Consider the following 22,466-nt stretch of genomic DNA (forward strand, 5'->3'; position numbering starts at 1 on the left):
TGACCTTTACCTGAGCAAGGCTGGCAGCCCCTGCAGAGCTTTGAGCAGAGGTGTGACACGATTGGTTTATGTTTTTGAAGACTCGCTCTGGCTGCAGTGTTGAGAATAGATTGAAGGGGGACATGGGAGGTTGGAAGCAGAAACCAGGTGAAGGCTTTTGCAATAATCTAGGCAAGGGATGATGGTAGCTTTGAGCAGTGAAGCAGAAATCAAGGTGGTAAGAGGTTGTTGGGGGTTATTTTCAAGGAACTGCCAACAGAATTTGCTGATGGCTTAGATGTGTGGTGTGAAATTCCCAGAGGAGGCAAGGGTGGCTCCACGACTGTTGGCCTGAACCATTGGAAGGATGGAGTTACCCTTTACAGATATTGGGAGAATGAGAGAGGAGCGTGTTGGGAGGAGAATCCGGAGTTTGATTCCAGAAATGTTAATCTGAACATGCCCAACAGATATACCAGGGGAGATGTCAGTAGGCAGTTAGCTATGCAATTCTGGAATTCAGGGGACAGGTCCAGGCCAGAGATTCAATTTGGGAGCTGCTAGCTGATGGATGTCACATAAAGCTATGAGATAGCGTGAGATCATGTAGGGAGTAAATAGAGATAGAGAACAAAGATGTCCCTGAGGTCCTCTCTGCCACTCACCAGCAATACTGCAGAGCCATGCTCAGCGTTCAGTGGCCAGTCAGGTCACTTGTTGATGGCCTGGGCTGATTCTTTTTGAGTATAGGTTTTCTAAATCAGGAATAGTCTTGGGAGTGCGTGATGGCTCTCAGATCGATTTTACGCCTGTTCTACTGAACCTGGAGGAGTAGCTCAGGGAGATGGGCAGATCCTGGTGTACCTACAACCAACTTCCCACCTAGCGAAGCAGGCAATGAGACTTAACGTGTACGCAATGGGAGACCCTCTGAGGGCATGAAAGCCAGGCTATATAGGTAGAAGATCTTCCGTGGAGATGATCGTGTGCTGGTAATGGGCTCTGGGGCCTTGTGAACCAGAGGTGTGGGCCCAGCACTGTCTAATGAAGTAGATCCTCAGAGGCTGGCTATGCATGGGTGGGTGGGTACTGCAGGGAAGGATCTATGCTGATGAAACGAGAGGAGGCAGAGAGGAACCTTTTGATGTAGTGACTCCGAGAGTGGGCTCTGCTGTCAGAGAGACTTGGGTTCAAATCGGGCAAGTTACTAACCCAGGCTATCAACAAAGAGCTAACACTGTGCCTGCAAAGAGCCAACGATCAATAAATAGTAACTGTTACTAATTATCACTCGTGACTGTAGGACCATCTGTCTATATCCAGGCTGATCTGGACCAAGATTGGAGGACAGCTTTCAGGAAAAGCAAGGACAACACGCTGTCTCTCTAAGACAGTCCAGTTTCTCGAAATGGCTATATTTATGGTAAATCAAGGAGACTGATTTTTATGAAATGAGGAACAGCTCCCCTGCTGAGAGAAACACACCTTGGAAGAGCCTGACCCTCAGCAAAAATCCATCCCCAAGTGCGACAAGAAAGGGAAGAGTTTTGATGGCCTTCCTGAAGAGCAAGCTTCAGCTTCCAACAAGGTAGGAGGCGAGGCCGCTGCTGACAGTGCAGCTTGCAAGATGTGAAGCCTGCGAGGCAGTGGGCAGGGCCCATGCAGGGCTGGCGCTGATGTGGTAGAGAGAGACTTAAACCCGCTGTAGGGTTGAGAGGATCTAGGGGACCACTAGACACTTAGCAGAACCCACTAGTGTATTTGGATTAGAGATAATATTTCAAAAGGTTGACCAGACATTTAAAAACGCATTATAAATATCCCTGCTTCTAAACCGGAGGACATGGGACAGAAACCAAGGACCTGGGACCAAGTTTTTGTATGAAGTATAAACTAGCTATGCACTGGAGTCTCAGGGGTGTGTGGGGGCTAACAAACTTCCCCAGAACAGTGTGTTTTCTAGTTCTTGGGGCTGTGCTTCAGAGATTTATTCTGATAGGCAATGAGATAAATTCAGCGTTCGCTTCCCTTGCTGGCCTCCTTCTTCCTTGGAGACTGTTCACTCTTGCTTTTCCCTTCTTCTAACAAACTTGATTACCTGGCTCTTGAATGCGGGTCTCAGGGGGGTGTCTCAAAAAACAGTCAAGTAACAAACAAACAACTAATAACTGACCAACAACAACTAACCTACTAACCAAATCTGGTAGGCAGAATAATGGTCCCTTAGGAGTGTCCATGTCCTGCCTGGCTGGGCGTGGCTCAGCTGTTGAGTGTCAGCCTAGGGTCCAGGGGATCGGGGTTCCATTCCTGGTCAGGGCACATGCCCGGGTTGAGGGCTCCATCCCCGGCAGGCAAGAGGCAGCCAATCAATGACTCATCTTTGATGTTTCTATCTCTCTCTCTCCCACTTCCTTCCTCTCTCTGAAATCAATAAAGATAAAATAAAAACAAACAAAACTGACAACTTAACATTATTAAAAAAAAAAAAAGAGTGTCCATGTCCTAATCTCTGTAACCTATGACTATGTTACCTACAAGGCAAAGGAGATTTAGGTGGCTAATTGGTTGGCCTTAAAATAGACTCTCCTGGGTTGTCTGGGTACATCCAACGTAATCATAAGTGTCCTTAAAAATGGGAGAGGGAGGCAGAAGAGGAGGTCAAAGTGATGAGGTGTGAGCAAGACTCAGCCTTCCATTGCTGGTTTTGCAGATGGAGGAAGGGGCCCCAAGCCAAGGAGTGTGTGCAGATTCTGGAAGCAAGAAAAGGGAAGGAAATGGATTTTCCAGAGAGGAACACCACCCTGACAATTCCCTGATATTAGTCCAGAGAGACCCATGTCAGACTTCTGATCTCCAGCACTGTAAGGTAATGAATTTGTATTTATTTAAGGCACTAAATTTGTGACAATGTGTTATAGCAGCAATAGAAAATAAACCCACTAGCCACCCAAACTCTCTCTCTATTCTGCAGAGTCAAGCCCAGTGCTTGGTTCTTTAGCCATAGTTCATGATATCACCTGTCCTGTGCTCCACATGGTCATCTGTCCTGTGCTTCAGGACAGATGGGGCCACTTGCTGCTCCTTGACTGTCCCCGCCTCTCACCCCTGCCAATGTTGGAGACTCCTCCTTGGGAGGGTCATTATGTCTTACATTTTTACAGAGCTTCCAGGCTTACAAATCACCTTCAGTGGTTGGTGAAGTTGGGAAGAAATGACATACATATGAGTGCAAACTGGAAAGTGAACGTAAACTTGAAGTAATAAGGGGTTTTATGTGTGTGAGACTCCCCAGCCACCTGGCCCAAGGCCTCTGACTGCCCCAGAGCTTCTCCCCTTAGCCACTGCCCCAAATGTCTTAAATGATAGTCTCATAATATGCAAAAGTTACCCTCTCACTAGCTTTGAAGACTCTTTGAGGGCAGGGTTCTGGACTTAATCCTTTATCCTGACAACTCTCACCAAGAGAAACTTTGCTGTGGTAAAGTGGGCATGGGGGTGAGAACAAGAGGGTCAGAAGGTCACAAGAGGTTGCCAAGGGCACTGGCCCCCTCTGGACTTAGCCACAGCCCCCAGACTCAGACTCCCAGATGACAGGGCCATGCTTTTGCCCTTTTAAATAGAGTAGGGTGTTCAGTAAGCAGCTATTAGAAAGGTACTTCTCTCAGTACCTTCCCCTGGTTTCTTTTCGGCCCACCCATGAACTCTTCTGGATGTTTCTGGTCCTGGCTACCCTGGCCTGTCCTATACAAAGTGGCAAGACTGGCTTCCCACAGCCTTGTGTGATCCCACAGCCGAAGGGCCCCTTGGGGACAGTCTTAATTCTGGGTCCTCTCCTAATCTCAGGCTCCCCCGCAGGTCCTGTTCTGGTCTCTGCTCCTGGCTACTCTGTTCCCAAAGGTGGGGAAATGGAGAGGGAGAGAGAGGCCTTTACTCTGCAAGCTGCCAATTGACAAGGAGCTATATGGCAGAGAGACCTAGGTCTGGGGACCCAGGGGCCACCAGGATAGGCTCATTCTTCCCTCTGTTGGCACGGCCTGTCCCATTACTCTGGGCCACGTTAGGTAAACAGGGGAAAGAAAACAATGTCTGTCAGTTACAAAATGAACCCATCAGGAAAGGAATGTTATTGCCAAGTGTTCTCAGAGGGCCCAGCAAACAAAGAAGGTGAAAACCTGTCTTTAACCTCAGGGCCCAGTTCCCAAAGCAGGGCCCCTGGTGGCCCTCCTGTGAGCAGAGGCCTGGTGGTTCTGAAAGCAAAGCCCTTTCTACCTGCCTCTTTTCACTTTTCCAGGATCGCTTGGCCTGTTCCTTCGGCTCCTAGGGGAGGGGCTCCCCGCTGAACAGCCAGCGGGAGCAGAGGTGGCTGGGATGCAGGCTGCTGGCAGTGTGGCCGCGGGCCGTGCCCTTTCAGCAGTGGCATTCCCATCTCCAAGGAGGCGGCGCATCCATACAGGACCTTCGGCATTTGGTCCTCTGGGCAGCAGAGGTGTCCCGTAGCAACCGGGGCTGTGATCTGCATATGACGGCGCGTTGCATCTATTCACCACTTTCTTTCCCCTGCTCTCTTTGAAACAAGCTTGCCCTATATCCAAGTTCCCTGTGAGCCCCATACAATGAAAACAGCGGTTGACAGGTTCCCTGTAACTCATGAAATCTGAGTGCATCCAAGGGGGGAGAGCTCATTACTGAAACACAAAACGGCCCCTTTCAAGGCGCGGCCGGCCGGCCCTTCAGTTTGCTGCCGCTGACCCCGCTGCCCTTCCAAGCACAATAAGCGGAGGGGGAGAGGGAGAGAGGGGCCTTTACTCTGCACGTTGCCAATTGATCACCCCTCTAACCCCTATGGGGGCTTCTTGGTCCAAACAATTCAGGTGACAGAGGTCAGGGCTCCAGCCCACTCCTCGGGGGAGATCTTCGCTCTCCCCGCAGGGACTTTCCCAGGTGAAACAAAGACCGGCTCTAGAAGCCTCCAGCAAACTCCTGCTGGTGACGCAGAGGGGAGACAGAGAAAGGGGAAATTAGAGGTGCCCAGAATCACAACACTGGCCCGCAGCCCTTTCATCCGCCCGGACCCCAGCACTCTTTTCACACCCTGGGACTGGGCCATGCAGTGGGGGAGCCCAGTCACGTCTAAACCCCAACATGGCAGCCAGAGACCAACCGCCTAGCAACTGGGTGGGGAGAGGAAGCCGGGTAAGGGGTGGAAACTGCTCTATTTTTGCCCACACTGGCAGTGAGGCGATTAAACCAGATTTCTAATATCCAAAATATCAGAAAATTAGAAAGAGGAAGAATGTTTGAGGTAGGCTGAGACAGTCCAGTGCAAGCTTCACAGGAAGCCTGTGGACAGCTGCCCATTTCTGAAGCCTTCCTGTGAGGGCCCCAGAGGATCCCGCTCCACTGCTGAATAGACGCCCTACTGAGCACAAGCAACACAGCACAGTGCAAATGAACAAGATACGCCGGGGCTCTGGGGCTTACCATCTCAGAGGAGCAAAAGGTGGTAAGCAGGAGATGGTATTCTTTAGTTTCTGATTTCAGGAGCAGAAACTGAGCGTGAACACACAGTCAGCTGTGCCAATGATCTGGTACAGATTTTCTTGGGGATCACAGACCATCATTTTAACCACCGGGCTCCCGATTTTCTCATTGGGAAATGAACTGTGCCACTTGCAAGTCTCTAACTATGCCAGGTACTTTCATTTCTCCAGTGCTGTCCCTTTCTGCTGGAATGCCCTCCACCCACTCACCTACCTGGCAAATTCCTGCTGATTCTTCACGCTACACAGCAAGTGCTATATTCTTCATACATTCATATCTTAGCACTGTTCACAGTGTATTATGGCGATCAGCTTCCTTACTTTTCTGTCACAAGACTATAATCCATTTGAGGGTAGAATTACTGTTTTATCCATCTTGGTATTGCTGCTGGTTAGCACATAGCAGTTAGTCAGTGATCAGCTGAAGATTGAACTGGACCATGATAAGGATCATTATTTCTTGTCCAGGTCCTAGATTGGGTTATATTCAATCATCAAGGACTTATGAACAGGGATATGGCATTTCGTAACTCCAGGGTTCCCCTTCCCGCGTGAATGAGGCTCCTATGCAATGGTGGCCCTGCTTATGGAACTCCCACCACAGGCCAGGCACAGCGGAGGAATCCAGGTACTATGCTTACTGTAGTTACACAGGCAGAGCTAACAGGGAGATGGCACCGTCAAGGGTGGGGGCAGCGGGAGCCCTGGGAAAGGAGAGATCTGTGTGGACACGGCCATTGGGAAAGGCTTTGTGAAGAAAGCAGAACTTGCACTGTCCACGATGACTGGGCAGAAAATACAATTATAAAAAGGAGGTATGGAAAGTACAGAGGATTGTGGGGGCAGTGAAACGATTGTGTATGATACTATAATGGGTATGTGTCATTACACATTTGTCAAGACCCGTAGAATGTACAACACTAAGAGTGAACCCTAATGTAAAATACGGACTTTGGGTGATAGTGATGAGTCAATGCAAGTTCACCAGTTATAACTAATATACCACTGTTGGGGGAGGGATGTCGGTAAGGGATTGAGCATGTGTGAGGGTAGGAGATATATAGGAAATTTCTTTACTTCCTGCTCAATTTTGCTATAAACCTAAAACTACTCTGAAAAAAAGAAAGTCTATTTAATTAAAAAAAAAATAGAACTCTGAGCTTATTGGGGGATATCAACAGAAACAAGCATATTGAGGAAGGAAGACATGGGGGAGACAGTGAACAATGTGGCCTGACCATAGATGGTGGGAGGGAGTACACAGTGAAGGTGTAATGAGAAGCTAGGTTGGATAGGTAAGGTGGGGCCAGATGCTGAAGAACCTTGGAGGCCAAGCAGAGAAGTTGGGACTTGATTTTGGAGAACATAAGAAGACCTGATAGGTTTTAGAGCTGAGAAATGATATAATAAAAATAGTAGCTATAGTAGTGGGGTTTGATGAGAGGTTAGAGAGAAGAAAGACTAGAACATTCTCCTAGTCCACAAGGTACCAGGAGTTTCTCCCAGCTCAGTAGGTGTATGTTATGATTTCATGACTATCTGTGCACAGAGCTGTGGAGAGCGTGGTTGATCTGGCAGCCCCTGCAGTGGGTGAGACCCTGCAGTGCTCCATGAGCACCAGCTTTCTACAAATGCATCAAGGTCGCATGATGAGTGAAACTGGAATAACAGAGCATGTAAGACAAGGGACACTCAGCCTGCGGGCTGGCCTGGCTTTGCTGCTTATTTGCTGTTTGAGATTTGGCCTTGATGTTGTTTTCCTAATATCTAACAAGGATGATAAATAAGTCAGTTCTGTAGACAATGGACCAGGTTCACCTCTTTCTTATTCTCTAGATTTTTAGGACAGAGTGGAAGAGAGAAAGATGTGGTTTTCAGCATCTTAGAGACCAGTCAGTCCTTCAACCAATCGTTACAGACTCTGAGGACAGAGCAGCAAAGAAAACAGACAAACTCCCTGCCCTCCCAGAGCTAACGTTCTAGTAAGAAGCCAAGTAAAATTTCTCATTAGCTGTAGATGAGGGTTAGTCCTGGCTCTGCATAACCTAGAGAAGCCAGGAGAGACAGGTGACAAAAACCAAGGAAATGTGACAGGTTGGCAGCAAGAAGGAACAAGCTTGTTCTAGAAAAGTAGTCCTCAAATTTTCCATCCAACATACCCAAGGAATTCAACAGATACACCTTCCTCAGCAACAGTGGCTCTGGCCACAGTACCAGGGAAGGACGCAAGTGGTAAAACCCCCTTGAAGAAGAAGAGATCCAGGTACATGCCCTAGCTGCACTGGGATAACCCAATGGAGTGAGACACACAGTGAGCAGTTGCTTCCTCTGAGCATATTCCCCCCAAAATAGCATCTTTTCAGCACTATCTTAACAGATAATATTGACACGAAGATGTTAAAGCCCACCATGAAAATACATTAGGGTGAAACCAGGAGTAAGTCTGTCCAATACATAATCAAAATATTAATGATCCAGCATGAGATATAGAGAGAAGCAGAGGGGAAAGGGCTTGGCCTTTTTTATGTGTCTACTCTGCCTGATACTGGGACCAGGCCATCCTGGTGCCCAGCTCTCAAGAATTATTATAAAACCAAGTCAATGGGTCAAAGTCCAGAGTGGGAAATTCTACCCCAATGTAAGAAAGATATTCCTGAGGATGAAAACTTTCAAATAGTGGCTCAGATGTCTACAAAGTAGTGTGTACCCCATCCTGGAAGAATTCCAACCCCAGGATGGTCATCTGTTGGGACATCCTGTATCAGTAGGGATGTTGGATTCCGTGACCAATCAAAGCCCTGCAATGCTCCACATCTCAGATTCTGGTAAAGGAAGGCAGAGGTCGGGAGAGTAGGGGGCATCTGAACTAGCCTCACCCAGAATGCAGAGAAAAACCTTTCAGCAACAATCATAGAAGCCCAGAGGCTGGTTCTTAAAAGTGAATGTCAACAGAATTCATTCCCTGCTCTTTACCAAAGGCTTAGTAGTCATTTCTCTGCACCATTATTTGCTGCTCAGAAACTTTTCATTTTATTTTTTTAAATGGGAAATTTTAAAAACTTGATTTTAGAGAGAGGAAAAGAGAGAGAAACATCGATCGGCCACCTCCTGCATGTGCTCCAACAGGGGACTGAACCCATACCATTTTGGTGTACAGAACCACCCTCCAGCCTACTGAGCCACTTGGCCAGGGTTGCTCAGGGGCACTTTAAAGAAGGCTGAAATGGAAAGGTGAGAAAGTGAAGGGCTTAGTTCAAGGGAGAGATGTGCCTGGGACTAGAACACAGTCCCCACAGAAAGGCCTGGCTCTGACAGACTCAGATCTCATTGCCCCTGCGCCCTTCTCAGCCTCCTCAGATGGTTGAACAAATGGCTCTAAGTCACCTTTTGCTGGAGGAAGCTTGGCCCTCACAGGAGGGCCTGAGATTGGCCCCTGATAAGGCAGCACGTCCTGTCTGGCTCTCCGTCCACACCCTCGCAGCTGGGCCGGCTGTGGATGTGGCAGAGTTCAAAGGCCTTGCTTCCCTTGGACCCACATCAAGGACTGTAATGAGAAAAGGGTCCTCTGACCTTCCCATAGTGAGAGATGGGACCATCTTTGTATTGTGGTGGTGTGTGTGGGGCGCAGAGTGTGGGGAGTGGATTTTCCTGTCACTATTGTGTTTTCATGCACTGGACGTAGAATATCTGAAAACAATCATCGGAAATCGTCTTTCACCTACGGCCAGAGACTGGAGCCTGGCCCAGGGTGGGGAGAGGCTGTGTTCACCCAGTGGGAACCTGGTGGCCCATGTTAAGAGTGCTCACTAGGGGGCATGGCTGGGCTTTCCCAACCCCTGCCCCAAACACTAGCACTCCGAGGCCCCCTTGACCACTAGGCCTCAGACTCTGATTGGAAGTCCCTTCTGCCCACCAGCTCTGTCAGTGGGAGACACCTACCCGGAGGCCAAACCTTATCATCAGACCCATAATCAACCTTGCACTCAGGCTTTCCACTTTAGGTTCAACCCAACCAAATCAAGATCATTCCAGGGCTGAAGTCCAGCCCTCTCCTGGGCTCTTAGGAAGGTGCCTTATGGTGGCGGCAAGCCATGTGGGGAGCCAGTGAGATATTCACCCTCTGAGGTGAAGGCTACTGGGTGCTGGTGGTGGGGAGCTGAGGAACTCTGTGGCTATAGACAAGGGATGGCAAGGCTCCTGCAACCTGAGCTACCCACTCAGGGTACCAGCCTCTGTTCTGGGAAAGGGGACCACTCCATACTCTTTCTCAAAGGCCTGTCCCATGCTGGGACAGACAGCCCAGCTCCAGAGACCTCCTGTTAACAGAAAGTACCACAGCAATGCTAACAGGGACTGTCCAGGCCTCTGCGGTGTGACCTCTCCTGAAGGGAGCCTGGCCAAGCTGTGGGCCAACACCCACAGGCTGAAAAGGAGGCTGGGAACAGCGAGGAAGGAAAAATGAGCAGCATGAAGATTTATACCAGAGGGATGCTGGCCACAGCGAGCCTCTCCGCTGGCTTTCTCTGCCATTGTGTCAGTCATGATGCTTAAACGACCTGGTGAAGAAAAATTGAGCTTCAAACGGATTATGGCCCAACTTCCCCGAAAGACACAGATTACCCCTCTTCTGCCCCAGACACCAGGCGGAACAAATGCTATTAATAACACTGCCCCTCCCCAGTCCACTCAGGGTCTGCAGGGCTGGAGCCTGCTCCTCAGATGCAGCCAGCTGTTCCGAAACAGGTTTGGGAAAGTGATCTTTGGCACATAATGAAAAGGGTGTGTATGTGTGTGGGGGTGCCCAAGAGTTCTCTATCAGGGCCAATATTATTTTTTAATTGCCGAGAATCGGCCTGTGGCTGTAGCTCAAGGCTACGGCGCAGAAGCTTGCCAGGGATCGGAAACCAATTCCAGGGGAGGTAAAAAAGCACGTCCCAAGGACCGTTCATTACTGAGCTGTCATTTCTTATGGAAAATCAGGTGACGCCTCGGAGTTTATACAATCCTCTTCCCGCCACCTCTCCCTCCTCCGTTCCCATCTAGAAAGGGAGCAGCGAATTTGAGCAATCTGGGAATTTTGGTTTCTGCCCTCCCTTCGAAGCATGACCGATGGCCCATTTTTCAAGCCAAATCTCACCCCTTGAAGGCAGCTGTCAGGAAACCACAGAAGGTGCTTGAAGGAGCACAAGAAATGGCTGGTTCTAATCTGGAGAAAAAAATGAATTAACAAGGCAGCTACTTATGGAAGAATGTTTTCTTTTCCTCAGCCTCAGCCTGCATATTTTCACAACATGTGTACTCTGTTACCTTGTCACTTCCTTGTTTTCTTTGGGTAAATAACTGGGCTCTAGACTTAGGAGAAAAAGAAAGAAAAAGCCAGCTCAGGAGTATCACTGGGCCGGCCTGGCTGGCTGATCTGGGAGGGAGCAGTGGGCATGCACTGGGGATAAAGCAGGCTCCTTGCAAACCCAGCCTGGCCCGTCTGGATGGGCCTTTTCATTGAACTCTGCAAGTCACAGCGTGGGGGTCAAAGAAGGGAGGGGAAACCTGCTCACTCAGCCTTGGGGCTGGCAGGCCTGGAGGCTGGGGGAATAAAGAACTTTTCTCCTTGGCCAAGGCAAATGGGAAGCTCTCTGAACTCAGCAGAGTCAACATGGCATACTGTGGCGCTTTTCTCAGCCTCTGCCTTCCAGCTGGCCAAGGAGCAGCGGGGGAGGGAGGCTGGCCCCTGGTGCCCTGTGGTGAACCCTGGCCGGTCCAGGTCCTTCCATGGAGCACAAGAGTGAGGCCTTGCCCTGCGAGGACACAAGGCAGGTGTTCGGATGTGTGCCCAAAGGTTTTTGAGTCTCTGTCTTGCAGAGGTGTCGCTTCGCCTTTCCTCACTTCTTGGGCTCAGGAATACTCACCTTGGGATGTCTGTGGCACACACCAGATGAGCACAAAACGTGGGTTTCACCTTTCAGCCGTGCTCTGTTGATGAGAGCCCGAGGGGATGACAAGCTGGTGGGGATGCTTGGTTACTATGGTAAATAAGGATCTTTTATGTATAAAGTTATAGCAGCTCTCATTCACTTAGGTCCTCGCAGCTGATCACTGAGAACAGAAAGCCAACAGTACTACTGCTCCGAATATCACACGGCACTTAAAAGGAGCTGGTTTACCACGCACCACGACATGCCTGTGGGTGCTGGCTCCGCCGTGTAGGAGGAAACCGAGGCAAAAAGCACTCAGATGCTGAAACAAGCACAAAAGCCCTTGCGGCCTACTTGGGGATTAATTGCGTGCTGTCCGGGGCTCCGAGTGTGTGCATTTCCTCTCTCCATCTGTTCCAGAGCCTTTGATTCCAACCTGGAACTCCCGATCTCACCTTGTAGATCATGCAGCCTTCGTCAGGCAGGGGTTTGGAATTCAAAACCAGAGTTTTCAGTTGCAGAGGTCTGGCCCCCATCTGGTGAGCGGTTCCTTCAGGATCACGGGAAGGGCTATAAATGTCCCACGAGGTGGGGTCACTTGGAGAAGAAGGGAGATGCCTGTTCCAAACCGGCATTCATAGGTGTCCAGAGCTTTCAGAGGGAGCAAAAGGGAAAGCCAAATGCTTTCTGGGAACAGTGAGACAAGCTATCCAAATTTTTCCTGTGGCCTAATTCTGCAGAAGACCATGGGAGATGGGAGCAGCTAGGAGAACAGATGACAACAGCTCATGTTCATCCAGCCCTCTCTGCTCCCAGGACTGCTCCGCACTTTGCAGTATTGCCTTACTCGGTCTTCTCAGTGATCCCGAGGTGGATGCCATTGTCCTCCTTTTCAGATGAGGCAACGGAGGCACAGAGACAGTAGCAGCTTGCTCAGGTTCACACAGAGAGACCAGACAAGTGACAATCACCCAGGCAGGGTGATTCCAAAGCCAGGGTCTTTATTCACCAGGCTGTGCTGCCTCCGAGGAGCTGCTGAAGGAGCTCCCCCATCAGAATTCAGGGGCAGCTCCTCTGTGGCCTGATGGCCTGCCCCAGACCCAGGACGAGGCTCTGCCATCCCCACATTGCAGCAGGAGATTTAAACGCCTCTCCTGTCACTGTTACTGCAGTTTCCACATGGAGCCCTACAGCGCTAGTCCCCGAGCAGTTACAAATGGAAGTGCCTGTCCTTCCTCAACCCCCCTCCCAGGCCCAGCCCAGCCCAGCCCACACCCATCTGGCTTATATTTGTGCCTCAGTCTGTACCCTCTCACTTCTGGTCTTTACTTCCTTCTAGTCACTTCCTCATAGTGGAGGTAGAGACCCCATGTCGCACACCTGACCAAGAATCAGGCCATATTTCCCCAAGGGTGGCCCCTAGCCCATGAGCACCAGTATCCTCTCGGTGCTTTATGTATGCAGATCAATACGATTTTCAGCTGTGGGACTGGAAATCTGCAGTTTTAACAAGCTTCCCAAGGGATCTTGATGGTCCCTAAAGTCTGAAGCCCACAATCTAGGCTTTTTCTGAATTAGGATGTATTGAACCAGGCAGGCAGTGCCACTCTGAGCTCTGCCTCTCGTCCGTCAGAGGCTGTGGAGTGGGCACTGTAAAGAGCTCGGGGTTTATTTGGGTACAGACAGGGGTTTTCTCAAGTGGGGAGGCTGGGGTGAAAGGAAGTGGGGAACGGCGGAGGCAGGGTAAGAGTCTGCATGATATCTCTGCCAGTCATTTGGAAGCCCTGGATGGGCGAAGGCCCTGACACAAAATTCCCCAGCAAAGGTCCCAAGCAGAATGCCTCCAGAACCCCATTGAAAAAGCATTCCTGAATGTGGCCCGTTTCCTGCTGGGTGATCCCAGCAAGAGGATGGAGAGTGAATCAGGCCTGAGGGCTTCTGAAGGGAAGTGGGGCAGCCTCACCAAGTGGAGAGAGCAGGTGGGGATCCAGGTAGGTGGGCTGCCGGGGCACAGGAGTGCCTGTGAGGGTGAGAGCCATGCCAAGTCTTCTGAAGGCCGCTTTCAAAGAGGCTTAGGAGACAGGCAGCCCCTGAGAGACCCGAGTCTCCAACTCATTAATAAAAGACATCCCAGGCAGGCCACTGTGTCCAGAAAATGAGATGAAACGTTTGGTCAGTCAGCTTGGAGTTTGAAAAAATGAAAAAAACAAACAAAAAACCTTTATAAAATTGAAAAAGGAAGGTTCCCCAACCCCCATCTCACCAACAACTCCAAAACAACTGAACACAAAGTACTTTAAACTTGGCATGTAGTAAGACCTCCATGAAGATAATTTCTCAGCTTATTTGAAGGGAAAATAGTGCTATTTTTGTGACCACATTTGGGCATGCTCAGTGAAAGAAATTCAAGTGAAAAATCTGACTATTTGTGGGAAAAGTGGGGCACGGAGGAGATACAGAAGGCAGTGGTGTGAGTGGGGGTGCCCTTGGGTGTGTGGAGGCAGCTTCCACTTCAGGAGCTGCTTGTGCATGTGTGGACTTGGGCAAGCCACTTTTCCGGGCCTGGGCTTTCTCTTCTGAAACAAGGTAGAGAAGAGCCCTGCGTGGCCAGCAACATTGCTGCCCTATGGGGCTGGGGGCAGGCAGGCAGACACAGAGCGCCTCTGTCCATCCCACATGCTGAGTCCTCTCCGGAGTCCAGCTGGGCAAGTGCTGGTGTCTGCGGCACAGACAGACTTTCCCCACCTCCTCTTTAGTGGGAAAACCACAGGAAAAGCATTAAGAGCAGCTCTGTGGTCTTACACTTCAGATTAATAAAATTAGGGCATTACTCAGAATTGCTTTTATGATTTGTATTCATACAGTGTCATATATACTTATTAGTGTCACATATATTTATATTATTTCATTCATCATATATATAAGTCACAAATACCTGCCATTTGTATATGTATAATGTCATCTACATAGTATCATATATATTTATATAGTATCATATATATTATATAAGTACACCATATAAATACATATAATATTATATGTATATATAGGCAAATATCTATTATATTATAGGTATTTATGTATATATATACACACAACACATATATGTATAGGTATTTGTGTGTATATATATGATGCTATATAAATATAAATCACAGATACACACACATACATACACACACAGTCACTGGTTAAGTAACCTAAGTCTTCCCAATGTGGTCATAGACAATAAACATTTGACTCCTGTTGTGGGTTGAATTGTGTCCAAAAAGATATGTTGAAGTCCTTGCCTGTGGATATGACCTTCTTTGGAAATAGGGTCTTTGCAGATGTAACTAAGATGTAAGCTAAGAGGAGGTCATACTAGAGTAGGGTGGGCCCTTATTCCAATATCACTGGTGTCCTTATAAGGAGAGAAGAGACAGAGACAGACATACATTGGGAGAAGATACAGACACACAGAGAAGACGGCCATGTGAAGGTGGAGGCAGAGATCAGGGTGATGCGACTACAAGTTAAGGAACGTCAAGGATTGCCAGCCACCACAAGACAGAAAGAGCAAGAAAAGATTCTTTCCTAGAGCTTTTGGGGCAGCATGGCCCAGCTGACATCTTTTTAAAAATATTTTTTTAAATTGATTTTTTAGAGAGAGAGGAAAGGAGAGGGAGAGAGAGAAACATCCATGTGAGAGCCAACCACTATCAGCGGCCTCCTGCATGCCCCCCCACTGGGGATCGAGCCCCAAACCCGGGCATGTGCCCCAACCAGGAATCGAATCAGCAACCTTTTAGATGATGCCCAACCAACTGAGCCACACCAGTCAGGGCCCTGCTGACATCTTGATTTCAGCCTCGTAGCCTCCAGGACTATGAGACAATAAATTTCTGTGGTAAGCCCCAGTGTGTAAAACCTTGTTAGAGCAGCCCTAGGAAACTAACTCCCATTGCAGAGTGAAGGGAAGCTAAGTTTATGCATCAGGCTTTTGCATCTGCTGAGCCCCCAGTTCTTGGCCCCTTTCCATGGCTCACTCGTGCTCTCTCTCTCTTGGGGGAAGGGGTGGGGTGGAGATATTTAACTGTTTCCAACTGAAACCAACACTTGAAAGGTTCTGAAGGCCCCTGCACCCCCTGCTCCTCCGTGGTGATGGCTGATGACTCAGGCCACACTGCCACCACCCTAAGCCCAAGCTTGATCATCTGGAAACAGGGAGCTGAGCGAGGACAGCACTTCACAGCCTCACTCTGCCGGCCCCACTCCCTCCCGGTCCCAGCACCAGTGCTTTGAGCTCTCAGAGGGTGGTGGAAATTTATGGTTAGTTGCCTCTAGATCAGAGTTCCTGCTGGTAGAGAGTTTTTTTTTTTTCTTTAATGGTACGCAGGAATTCTCCCCCACCACCCCCCAAAACAGCCACACATCTTTTTAAAATTTGCACCTTTTTTTTTCAGGCTGGTTTCCTACGGTGAAGGAGAGGCTAGGAAATGCCCAATAAATCATCTGTCTGTCCTCACTCAATTGAAAGGCAGGAAATGCAGAGAACAGTCCCCTTACCTTTTCCACTTTGCATATAACAAGAGCTATCAGGACCCTTTGAAGGGCAGCCCCTCTGACAGCAATATTAATTCTTCAAGGCCACTGGAGTTGTTCCTAGGGCTCAGACCTGAAGGCGGCAGGCCCGCTTGGGATGCCGATGGGCTCTGCTGCCAGCCTTCCGTGGGCAGCCTCTCCACGGCCTGCTCTGCTCTGGGGAGCTGACTCAATCAGCTCTGATTTAAGGGGCTCCGTGTGCACGGCACGGTAGTAACTCTGTGCAGGATAAAAGCCATTTTAATCCCTAGTGCTTGTCTTTAAAGGGTTCACAGTCTACATGGTGCAATAGCTAAGTCATGTATGTCAAGAAAATGACCTCCATTCAGGGAGGTGACGGAAATGTTCAAGGAGAGGTGGCAGGGGCGTGGGGAGAACAGAAGGAGCTTGCTGGTAGTCAGGAAAGGCTTCCTGGGGGAGGCGGAGAAGGCTGCGGGCCAAGGCGTGGAGACCACGGAGGCTCTGGGAACACAGGCAGGAGGAAAGGCGCTGCTGAAGATGCGGGGGCTCCCGGGGGCAGCAAGGAGTGAGCGTGGGAGGCAGGAAAGCATGTGTCAGGGGACAGCGAGACGCTTGGGGTGTGTGGTGAGGTTGGGTGGGTCTGGTGCATGTTCATGTGTGAGGTCCGGGAGCAACACGTCTGCGTCTGTCCTGCTCACCAAGGCTTCTCCGGGCCCCAGGGGGACACCAGACACATGGTGGCCACTCAGCACACATCCACTGAATACAGGGATGTCAGGACCAAGGGGTGAGTGTGTCAATGAGTCACTCAGCAGTGCCCCATTGAAGAGAAGGGACCCTCTGCAACCCCATGGCAGGTGACAGCTTTAGGACACGCGACCCCAAATACACCGCCTGGCACATTCAGTATTTTAAGCAGAAGGAGCCTGGGACAGCAGAAGCAGGAGGGCCACTCTCCCCTCCCCCAGGCTTCTCCCTGAGAGACGCCACAAAGCCCTCAGGTGAGGGGGGCCCTACCTACACCCAGAGCTATAGCTTATCTCCCAAGACAAAGGGACACCGAGAGAATCCTAACCAACAGGCCTTGCTGTGTCCCCCTAGCTGACTACACTCCCCTCATGTTTCTTAAACTCTTATTTCCTCCCCGATGGCTCTCTCATCAAATCCAGCATAAAAACACTTCGATCAAACTGTTTCTTTAGGGCCTTATTTCCTTATGAAGGCTCCCGAGTCCCAGAAGACTGATATTAAATAAATGTGTATGCTTTTCTGCTGCTAATCTGTCTTTGTCAGTTTAATTTTCAGACCCAGCGAGGGTCCTTGAGAGGGTTGAGGAAGACCTTTCCCCTCCCTGCACAGGTCAGTGAGCGGAGACCCAGGACTCACCTGCGCAGCTGCCGGGAAGGTGGCAACTCCAGCAGGCAGCAGAGAGGAAGCCTCCCTCCGTCTGGGTCCCCCGGGCGTGTCTCCAGCCTCCCCCACATTGATGCCCACCTGGGTGGAATGAGAGACAGCACTGAACTGCCCCCTGGGACCACACTTCCCCTCACCCCTCATTAGATGGACAAGGTTAGAGCCTGGCTGGTTCGGGGTGTGACTCGCCCGCTTGAGGGCCAGTGTGGGTTATTTTCCCCTGCAGTATCAGCTTCATGGACTGGACAGCCAGGCTTAATGTGCTACCTCTTCCAGAAGCATTTTAATGTTAAAAGATGGCTGTGCTGAGCAAATAACATTTAACACAGAAGAAGGGAAGGAGAGAAAGGGAACCAATGCATATGGATTCCCTATTGTGAGCCAGTCGCTGTGCTAGTGCTCTTGAGGGTTTTTTACTTATTCCAATACCTCTACTGCTGTTCAGTCAATTCCTTTTTAAAAAAAATATGTTTTTATTGATTTTAGAGAGAGAGGAAGGGAGAGGGAGAGAGAGAGAAACGATGTGAGAGGGAAACATTGATCGCTTGCCTCCCTGACCAGGGATTGAACCCACAACCTGGGTACGTAACCTGACTAGGAATCAAAGCAGCGACCTTTTGGTGCATGGGGTGACGTTCCAACCAACTGAGCCACCCCGGCCGGGGTTCATTCAATTACTCTTTGAGTATCTTATATGTCTGGACATGGGGAAACAGCAGGGAACAAAACATACAAAAATCCTGCCCTCATCACACTTACAATCCAGTAGAGAGAACAAATAGCAAACAAGAAAATGAATAGTATACTAGAAGGTAATCAATGCTATGGAGAAAATAAAGCCAGGGAGGAAGGTCAGACGAGTCAGCGGTGGGGGTCGGCAGTGGGACGGGTGCAATTTAAAATAAGGTGGTCAGGGAAGGCACCACTGAGATGGTGACCTTAGGGAATGAGCTGTGGCCACGTCTGGGAGAGAAGAGTCCAGGTGCAGAGGTAACACTCCTGTGGCAGGAAGGGATGTGGTCTGTTCAAGGCACAGAGAGAGGACCAGCCTGGTAGGGAGAACACTGAGCTGCTCTCCAAGCATGGAGAGAATTGGCTTTTCCTGGTAGAGCACCTGGGTAATTCATCTTGCTAAGGAGGTCAAGGTCACAGGCATAGTGTATATTTATTTTCCAACAAAAGCCATCTTTCAAGGACAGAAGAGATGGTCCTAAGAGAGTGCATTAATGATCATATCTCTGGCCTTCATGCTGGCCTGAAGCCCTATTCTACTGCTGCTACATGTTTGCACTGGGACAGATCTCGCTCTCTGAGCCTCAGTACTCTCTTCTGCCCCAAGAGACTGGGCTGACATAGTGTATAAAGCACTCTGTACATTGTGCTATGCTGTAGAAATTGTTCATTGCTATTATACCGTAAAAGCAACTCAGGGTCTACGTCCAGCTCATGTTGGGTCTGTGAGGCCATCTTAGCAGGCAAATTTTTAGGCTGCAAAGACTATTTTTACTTTAGTGTTACAGTAATCTTACTATTTTGGGCAGGGAATGATTTCATGAGGTTCTCTGAACTCTGGCTGGATGTCAGGCCATTTCTCAAACCTGAGATAAGTCTAAGCTCCCCACCTTACCTCCACCCCACCGTGGTTGCGTCTCTCAGCCTCACTGGGAGAGTTGTGTGTCTATACCAATGGCCTTTATCACTAAACCCATGGTGTGACCTCAGCTGGGCTCTCAGTGCTGCCAAACAATTTCCATCCTTTGGTTAGATCCTTGTTTGCTTTGTGTGGTGAGAGCTAAAATCCAAGTCCCTTATTCCACATCTCCTCTCCTTGCTCCAGGCAGATGGTCTGGCTTTGACCACACTAAGAGGTGCAAGTTCAACAACGTGGGCTCTTCTCTGCCTGGACATTCCTTACCAGACCTCAGGCCACCTGTTATCTACCCACCTTTTCTAGATCCAGAGCCGACACCATCTCCAACACCAGTGGAGGGATGATTTCTTCTTGTGCTAACAACCATATCACACTTTCTATAGAAGTAACCAGAGTGGCTCAAGGGGCTTATGAATGAGGATGCTGATTGCTGTACTGTTAATAATAGCAAAAACTGCCCTGGCCCGATTGCTTCAGCGGCTAGAGAGTCAGCCCACAGACTGAAGGGTCTTGGGTTCTATTCCGGTCAAGGGCATGTACCTCGGTTGCAGGCTTGATCCCTGGCCCCAGTTGGGGCATGTGCGGGAGGCAGCCAATTGACGTGTCTCTCTCACATCGATGTTTCTCCCCACCCCCCCCGCCCCGCCTTCCACTCTCTCTGAAAAGCAATGGAAAAAATATCCTCAGGTGAGGATTAAAAAAAAATAATAATAATAGCAAAAACTGAGAAGCAATTCTATGTTCAACAAAAGGGCATTGGTTGAACTGACTGTGGGAACAGCCATGAGTTGCCAAGAAAAACCTTATAAGAGGTGCAATCCCAATTTTGCTAAAAGCCAAACAAAACTGGCAACAACAAACACAAATATGTGCATAGGGAAAAAAACGACTGGAAGGAAATATACAAAAATATAAACAGTGATTATCCTCAGGTGATGAAATTATGAGTGGTTTTTAATTACTCTTAGGGCTTTACTATATTCTGAAATGCCTACTGTAACCACACAGTATTTTTACAATTCGAACAAAAAGCAAAAATATTATTAGCAGCATTTCTCCACAGAAAAGCTGCATGTGATTCAGGCTTTGTTGTCCTCTAAATGCAGCTTTTCCTGGGTGGTGTTTGGCTGACAGCTGCATAGTAACTCTTGTTACATGTAGGACTAGAAGCAAAGAAAACCATAACCAATTAACGTTACAGTAGGAACTGAGGCATGCAGAATGGAAATGCCTCAATGGGAACATGCTATTACTAATTTTTCCCCCCACTCTGAAACAGGTGTTTAGGGGAATGCGCTAAATTTGCTCCAGATAATTTATTTTAAAAAATACTATGATTACTTCATTTCTCTGCCTCTGTTTTCATGGGAACTTGTAACACGCAGAACCATGCAGTTATGGACGTTCTATTCTAAGTCCAACCCACTGACCTGAGGCCCTACTGTGTGCCAGCGCTGGTGATACACGGGGTCATCTGCCAATGATTCTCAACAGGCAATAGCGTGAGACCCCTTACTAAGGGCTTCGGGAATGTGTTTAGGGTGTTTTTGATTGTTGAAATGATTGAAGGAAGGGTGTTACTAATTTAGTGCGGAATGCTAATTTAGTAATGCTAAATATTCTACAATATGTGGGATAGTCCTAGGTAATCAAAAATTGACCTACCCCAGTGCCAACACCCTGGGGGAGAAACACGGAACTGGACGGTTGACACAGACAGTGTCTGGGAGGGACAGAGGGAAAGGAGGGGACAGCTACGTCTCAGCAGCAGCCTGGCATCGCCACACTGACACTCAGGGTTACTGGATCTCCCAGGTTTTCTAGCGAAGCCAGAAATGTAGATGATGATGTAAAATTTCCTGATTTTTAAAAAACACTGTGTGGGCCAAACAAAACACATCTGTGGGCCAGATTGGGCCCTTGGGTTGCCAACTTGCAACCCTGCCTTTGGGTAAGACACAGTCCTGTCTCCATGAGAGGAGTATAACGGAGCCCTTCCGAGCTCAAGTTCAGGTTCTAGAGTGGACAAGCCTGGGCTCAAATCACGGCTCTATCATTCACGAACTACAGTTTCAGGCGAGTGAACATTGTCTGAACCTCATTTTCCCATCTCATAAAAAAACAGAACTTAATGGGAACACTCATTGGTTGGTTGTGAAGATTCATCCAGGCAGGAGAAGTCCTCAGTGCCCTGCACATAGGAAATGCTTAATAAATCAGAGCTATTATTATTAGTATTAAGTATATCACAGCCTAAAATAAGCACTTACTGTGTACAGAGCTTTGTGTTAGGTGCTGAGAGCTTATAAACAAATGTAAGAGAAAGCCCTTGACCTGGAGGTGTTTTGTTCCGCAAAGAGATAAACCCTGGACATAAACATTGTGAGCCGGCCAGATATAAGGATGTCACTGACCTACGTCAGGCAGTTAAAGGAGACCAGAGACAGGCACTTCTTGGGAAGGTGATGGTAGTAATGGGCGGGGGATGGAGTCCAGGCAGACAGGGATGGAGAGGAGCAGCGTAGGCACAGGATAGGTTATAAAACCATAATAACAACTGAGTGCTTACCACATGCCAGTCACTGTCTCTGCACTCCAGGGGGAGGTAAACATGTCCCCTGGCCTCATCCGTATGAAGGACAAGGCATGGGGTCTCTGGAAGGCCTTCTCCTTAAATATTTTTGAAAAATTTGGATGCAACTCCTTTTCTCATTAATGTGCTGTTATTTTCAAGTCTCTCCAGAAAGCCTGTGCTTATACCCCCTCCAATCCCCTAAGCCTCTCTGTGACACAGGTCACTGTTAGGGTTGCTGATGGGTTGGCTCTAGTTTGGACCCACTTGGGCTGGCTGCTGTGGAATCCTGCACTGCAGTAATAGAGGGGTGTGCTCAGCAAATTCTGTGAAACAAGTTTTTCAGGAGGAAATTCTTAATCCATTAAAAGAACAGACTCTTTCCCAGCACTCCAACACCATTTACACATGAGGCCCATCTATGTTGCAGAGTTGCCCAGGCCACACCTTTCTCCCAGGGAAGATTTTGTTCACTGTGGCTCTGATTTATTCTATGGGATGGACAGTAATAAGGCTATTTCACTGGGGATGTCTGATGCCTGAGGCTCTTTAGAGCATAACCTGAATTAGTCCAAACTTGTGCAGGTTCACTGCAATGCATCGTTAGCATGGAAGTTTCTAAGAATAATCACTTCCCCCCCTCCCCCACCCCAGTAACTGCTGTGCAACAATTGTCTGTGAGAAATGCACACCGTAACAGTCCTCCAGGAAAAAAATCCTTGCTTGGAAGTCAGTACAATGCCCTTGTGTCCATTTTTCCAGGAGGAAAAGTGAACAAACACAGTGTGTGGTGGCCCAACACTGCATGGACCAGAAGGGAGAAGGGCCTACTTAAGAGGTGAGCCCATCTCTCC

At 48.9% G+C, this 22,466-nt stretch overlaps 1 protein-coding gene and 1 long non-coding RNA gene across 4 annotated transcripts in view; one reads left to right on the plus strand and one right to left on the minus strand.

The window, feature by feature from the left end:
- Positions 1-22,466, minus strand: part of RAD51B (RAD51 paralog B) — a 549,911-nt gene that overhangs the window by 10,612 nt on the left and 516,833 nt on the right. The window lies entirely within an intron of this gene.
- Positions 1,496-11,622, plus strand: LOC107545666 (uncharacterized). The gene is made up of 4 exons (XR_001604055.2): positions 1,496-1,567; positions 2,690-2,845; positions 5,988-6,147; positions 11,596-11,622. It is a non-coding gene; the product is annotated as an uncharacterized LOC107545666 (long non-coding RNA).

This window comes from Miniopterus natalensis, chromosome 1 (assembly GCF_054644295.1).
Source record: "Miniopterus natalensis isolate mMinNat1 chromosome 1, mMinNat1.hap1, whole genome shotgun sequence".
Lineage (NCBI taxonomy): Eukaryota > Metazoa > Chordata > Mammalia > Chiroptera > Miniopteridae > Miniopterus > Miniopterus natalensis.